This window comes from Astatotilapia calliptera, chromosome 20, assembly GCF_900246225.1.
Source record: "Astatotilapia calliptera chromosome 20, fAstCal1.2, whole genome shotgun sequence".
NCBI lineage: Eukaryota > Metazoa > Chordata > Actinopteri > Cichliformes > Cichlidae > Astatotilapia > Astatotilapia calliptera.
This window is the reverse complement of record NC_039321.1, coordinates 9090609-9096904: the sequence shown is the minus strand read 5'-3', so window position 1 is coordinate 9096904 and position 6296 is coordinate 9090609.

Sequence of the window (6296 nt, the reverse complement as noted above, 5' to 3'; positions counted from 1 at the left end):
CGCATTGGTTGGTTTGGATAAAATAAGAGAGGAGGGTAACCAAAGAATAAAAGTAGGAACCCATCTGTCAGTGCAGTCTGGCTGAAGTAGTCCCTCGCCTCTCTGTTTTGATTATTTCCTTATCTCTCTCTTTTACTGGCTGGCGGTGAGTAACAGTGACCCACTGGATTGCTTCCTAGACAATATTTCCTGGTCTGACTGTGGCATTGCAATTTATTCCTAATGTCAGTAGATTTTTTTTTTCCGAGGCATTTTCTGTAATTAATTCATGATAAAATAAACTTTATGTTGGGCATGTAGCTTACATGCTGCCATGAGGAGGCTGAATGTGACTTGGCGATTAATGGTCGGTGAAAGTGAAATGAAAACAAATAATAGACTATGGGTTAGCTCTAATGAAAAGTCAGACTTCAGATAAATGTCTGCGTGGATTTAAAAGTTTTCTTGTTCTTTACAGTCTTGAGAAAAGTTAGTTTACTCCAACTCTTAGACCAGTTAGGACAGTATTTTAAGCTAAAGAACATGGAAGACTTAGGAATCACATCATATTCCTTATCTCCAGACAATTGAATTTAAAAGTATAACAAAAAAAACTTGACCAGGAAAATTCATGAATAAGGTCAACAAACGTCCAATAACATAAAATTTCAGTGAATTGCAGAGATTCTGCCTATTTGTAATGTTCATGTGGCAAAAGAAACAACAGACAACATCCTTGTTGCTTTCTGAGGGGAGTTTTGCCATCTCTAATGATTTTATTGTTTCCAGGTCTCACTAATAGTTACCATAGAAACAGTCTTTCACAGGTGTGAGTGATTATTATTGTTGAAACACAGCTAGCGTTCCCCCGTGTCACAGAGAGCCTAAAAAACATGGAATTATGTCCATCTAGAAACAGATCTTATCACTCTGGAACCATTTAGGAAATACCTAAATGGCATTTATTTGGGCAATAATTAAAAAACCCAATTGGGGAGCAATCCATCCATCCATCTTCTTCCGCTTTATCCGGGGCCGGGTTGCGGGGCAGCAGCCTAAGCAGAAAATCCCAGACCTCCCTCTCCCCAGCCACCTCCTCTAGCTTATCCGGGGGAACACCAAGGCGTTCCCAGGCCAGCCGAGAGATATAATCTCTCCAGTGTGTCCTGGGTCTGCCCCGAGGCCTCCTCCCGGTGGGACATGCCCGGAACACCTCGCCCAGGAGGCATCCTTGTCAGATGCCCGAACCACCTCAGCTGGCTCCTTTCGATGTGGAGGAGCAGCAGCTCTACTCTGAGCCCCTCCCGGATGCCTGGACTTCTCACCCTATCTCTAAGGGAGAGGCCAGCCACCCTTCGGAGGAAGCTAATTTCCGCCGCTTGTATCCGCGATCTCGTTCTTTCGGTCACTACCCACAGCTCGTGACCATAGGTGAGGGTAGGGACGTAGATCGACCGGTAAATTGAGAGCTTTGTTTTTACACTCAGCTCTCTCTTCACCACGACGGACAGGTGCAGCGTCCGCATCACTGCGGCTGCAGCACCAACCCGTCTGTCGATCTCCGGCTCCCTTCTCCCATCACTCGCGAACAAGACCCCGAGATACTTGAACTCCTCCACTTGGGGCAGGAACTCATCCCTGACCCGGAGTGGGGACTCCACCCTTTTCCTATATGGAGCAATCCATAAATTTTATTTCAGTAGTCAAAGACACATGAAAACTGCAGTTTTACAACATAGCAGCTTCATAAATGATGTGCCGACACAATAAACAACACTGAAAAAACCATGTGCATACAGGTAGTCCAGAAAAAAACAGTACACTTACCTATATATTTACCTATATGATTCTTGGTCCAGCTTTTGGTTGGCTTTGGTAGCAGTTTCATATTCAGGATTCACTGACTGCCATGTTTTGTCCTGTCTTTGGTTTCATTAGTGGATGGGAATGAAAGGAAGTGTTTATGAATGGCCTCACCACTGTGGCTTTTTGAGGTTTTGAATAGAGTAGAGATGTTTGAGTTTTGAGAACATTTAGTTTCATTTAATTTCGATAACACACAACTTGTTTCAGGTACGATTAAACAAAATCTGTACTGTGATAGTCATCTTTAAAGTAGACCATTACTATTGATGCGTGAATACATATTTGTCAAAAATTATCATCAGGGAGGCATTTTTTATAGATTTGCTTTGATGTGACATTTTTTTATTGCTTTGTTACAGTTATGTTGTTATTGCATTTTATTGTTAGCATTATTACTGTTATTTGTTTTAAAACTTGTTGGCTGTATTTTTTAAATCATTTTTATCTCTTCTTGTTGCTCTGCTTTGCCCTTAATTTCATGAATTTTGTCTTTATTTTTTTTTTGTTCGTTGTTAAAGGTGATAAATATGTAAATAAGTAATTCGTTATTATTATTATTATACCAATTTTTCTCTTCGAGGCAATTATTATAACCCAGGGTCATGAGAAATATCTTCAGGGACAAGGACAGCAATTAATCCTGCAACCAATGATATTGCTTCTGACCACATGGACAAATAAAAACTTTAAAAAAATATATATTTATGTTTTATATATGCATTGTTAAGTCTCACTAAACTGGTGTCTCCTACTCTGCTTATTATCCTTTTTTAATGTGTTGGGTGAGAAAAATAGGAATGCGGTCTACAAACTTCTAAATACTCTAAAAGTTGTTTTGTGTAATTATGCGCCAGCTGTTCCAACCCCAAGATTTGGAAATCATTAAGAAAATTCTCTAACATAAGAGACATTTTTCCCAGAAAAATCACAATTTATAATTAATATATATTAAAGTTTTTCTTCAACTACTCCATTCAGGAATACTGTCAGCTGTGATGTACTGCATATGAGTTATGTGTAAATAGGTATACTGCACAGCAATGCACGACACTTGCCATTTATCAAGCAATCCTTCTTTGCCTTGTTACTCTGCGGATGATATTTTCCTCACCTGGTTTGTGTCTTGTCCAAGTAAACAGCGTCTTTGAAGTATTCTCCCAATGTTAATAGCCATGGCACCTTTAATGATGAGGCAACAGACAAGGCCTGGGAGAAATATTAGCTCAGCAAGGTCATAGCAGACAAGGTCCCATCTGTCTCTTTGCAGCCTCGGTGGATCCCAGGCCCTTACATTACTGTGGCCCCGGGGCAGGAAAAATGGATCATCAATCTGATTTAGACAGACTCTGGCCAATGCTGTCATTTCCAAGCTGAATAACACTACTTTCTTTTCCCATCACCTTTTGCAGGTAAATTCATAATGGCTAGAGATGTTAAATTGTCTCATATATGGCATCGTTGAGCCCTGGACCTTCAAAGAGCATCACATCACATTACATCACACCAACAAACCTCACCACAGCACGCTGCAGCAGACACGAGTATCTAAGTTTAGTGCAACACCACAGCCAGAGCAGCAAAAAGAAAAATGAAGTAGAAAAAGCGGTGGCCTTAAAGCCTTTTCTTTTTAAATAACACTGAATATACTGCTGCAGTGGATTCACGGGTCATTCCCTACCATTGTCCTGAAATTAAAGTCTGGGTGGTAAACTCAGTGGCTAGTCACTTTGCTCCAACTTTAGAAGTGAGACATGGTGTTAAACTGGATCAGCCATGCCTTTAGTGTAGCCACTTTGTTTAGACTGTGTTCTGTACACACTCACATACACAAAAAAACCCAAAACGCACACCCTTTGATACTCCCCGGCCATGGAATTCAGTGTTGTAGCTGACACAGTGGAAATGTGATTTAAACAACAGGCCTGTGTGGCCACGCAGAGGCCTGTTGATAATGAGTCTGTAATCCATTTGACAGTCAATAAACAGGGTGAGAATCTTATGAACCTCAGCCAGGAAAAAAAAACCTCAGCCAAACAGCACCCTGGGGTGGATATTACCATAAAGAAATAAGCTTGAAGAGGAGCATCAGTCTGTGGACTGGCAGGTTATGACTCCTAAAACCTCAGATGGTTTATGGATCTTTACATAAAGGATGTTTTGAAATGAAAAGGCCTGGAGGAATCCAACCTCTCGGCATCTCTTTTTCATGCTGGTTTTCCAGGCTCTCCAATCCCAGCTGTCATCTTATCAGCTTTGCCCACCTATGATACCTCCTCCTAAGCGCTTCCTGCACCAGCAAAAAGTCACGTTTGTCTGCCAGTGTAAATTTGCTTATCTTATATAGAATGGAGCCCTTGAGAGGGAAGAGGTTGTCTCCTCAATACGAGGCCTTAGGGGATCTTTTGAAACCCAGTTCTTTTTTGCTCAGCAACCCTCTAATGTGACACAAATCCCTCTGATGGAGAAATGGCTCTCCTATCCGTAGGTTTGCTTCAGGTGTATTTACTTGCATATTTGTGCCCTGTGTGTGACGCGTTTCCTACAAGCACAGCTGAGAAGCAGCAGGGGAAGCCTGAATGTCACCCCTGGCTGTGCTCTGAAGAAAGGAGAAAAGAAAAAAAAAAAACCTTGGCCACATCCCAAGACGCAAGTGGGTGGCCTGGCTGTGCTAGCTGTAGTCCCACAGTCTTTGAACCTGATTCCTGCAAATCTAGACATTGTTATTCACCTGGAACTTACTGTTTGGTTGACTTCCAAACCCAAACAGCATTGTAGCGCGGCTGCACTACTCTCTCTAGCATTCATCTCAGCATACCCCAGGTCTTTATTCTCTGCATCACATCATGCTTTCATACTGAGTCCAAACATCCCTGTAGTATCCCCTCCCTCTGCACACTGTGTGAGTGTGCTTTGTTCTCTCTGGCAAGGTGAATATCGTCAAGGGATCATTTAATAAGAGAAGGATTGCTTGGAAAGGACAAGAAAGGGCCTCAGGTGGAGAACCTCACTTTGATGAGGATTAGTTTTTATTCTAAATATGCAAATGACATTGATTAAGCCAAAGAGAGTGCATCCCCTGTTTTAGTGTAGCATTCCTCTCCTGCAGGTAATCTCTTGAGAAAGTACTGCAGTTCAGCTTTGGGAGACAATAGTAATAGCCAAAGATGAACTGACATCATCGTCATCATCATTTGTGACTCACAGACAGAGAGGGGTAGTCGCAAATTACACAGACATGTAATTGAACAACTGGTGTTTGTTTTTCCTGATCTGCATGCTGATTAGCACAATAACATAGTTTTCTATTCGCTAAAATACACTGGATGACTCTCACAGTCCATGACTATACAGTCTTATCGTCTTTCCATGTTGGGACTTTTAACGTCTTAATCCCTCAGCATATTGCAGGAGATTATCTTTCTAAAATTAACTAGCCCCTTGAGACTGCAGAGATAGCAGCTGCTTTTTTGCCACTTGGCGAGTTTTCAACAAACAAAGTGGCTTATTGCATACGGGTGAGCATGCCCACATTAGCTTTTTAAAAGCTATAAGACTATTATGCTTGCTGCTTGAAGCATTCAAATAGAGGAAGTGTTTGAATCAAGGTTGGAGGATTCTTAAGATATTTCGTTGTTGTTGCAAAGGCTTCTTGGCAGCATATGTGCTCTGCATGTTGCTGCTGTGCAGGGAAATGAAAATGAAGGAATTCTAAAAGGCTGCCAATCCTACTTCAATCCCAGTGTGTCTGGCATTTATGAGAGGTAGTCAATCTAGGTTACTCAGAGGGAAACTTTAGCTGTATCCTGTGGATAAAAGCTCACTGGATATTCTCCGAAACAAAATATAGATTAATCATGTTTATGGCCCCAAGTAAACAAAGATTTAATTAACTCACATTGATCATAGCGCTACTTTATATTTTCCCAAAGAGCATCAGATAATCCTCTTTGAAGCCAAGAAAAATAAGCGGCCTCTCAGCACGTCTTTGGTAAATTTCCACTCGTAATTTTGTCATGAACCGTAGAAGACTTGATGGCTTCTCTGAAAAGCAGTGAGTCATTAATACTGTACATTTTCATGAGTTTCTCACTTTATAATTCATCAGGTGTCTGAAGCTAAATGTCCTCTAGTGTACGTCATCCTATCTGGAATTATAAGTGTTTTTTGGTCAGTCATAAATTCTTGGACTTTGCAGGTAATTTAAAACAGAAAATGTTTTTGCAGCCTGTTAACTCAGAGACTGTTTCTTTATTTCTGTTAGGGTTATAATGTGCCCCTCAAAAGTTTAGTCAATATAAAAAATCATTAATATTTCATATTCATATAAATGTAAGCCAAAGCTGTGCTGCTATGTTAAAGTGCCCAGATTAGTTGTGGGGTTTTTAATTTTATTTTTGCGTATATATTGTTTAGATTTCATGCATTTTCAAAGTGGAAAAAAAGGTAAAAAC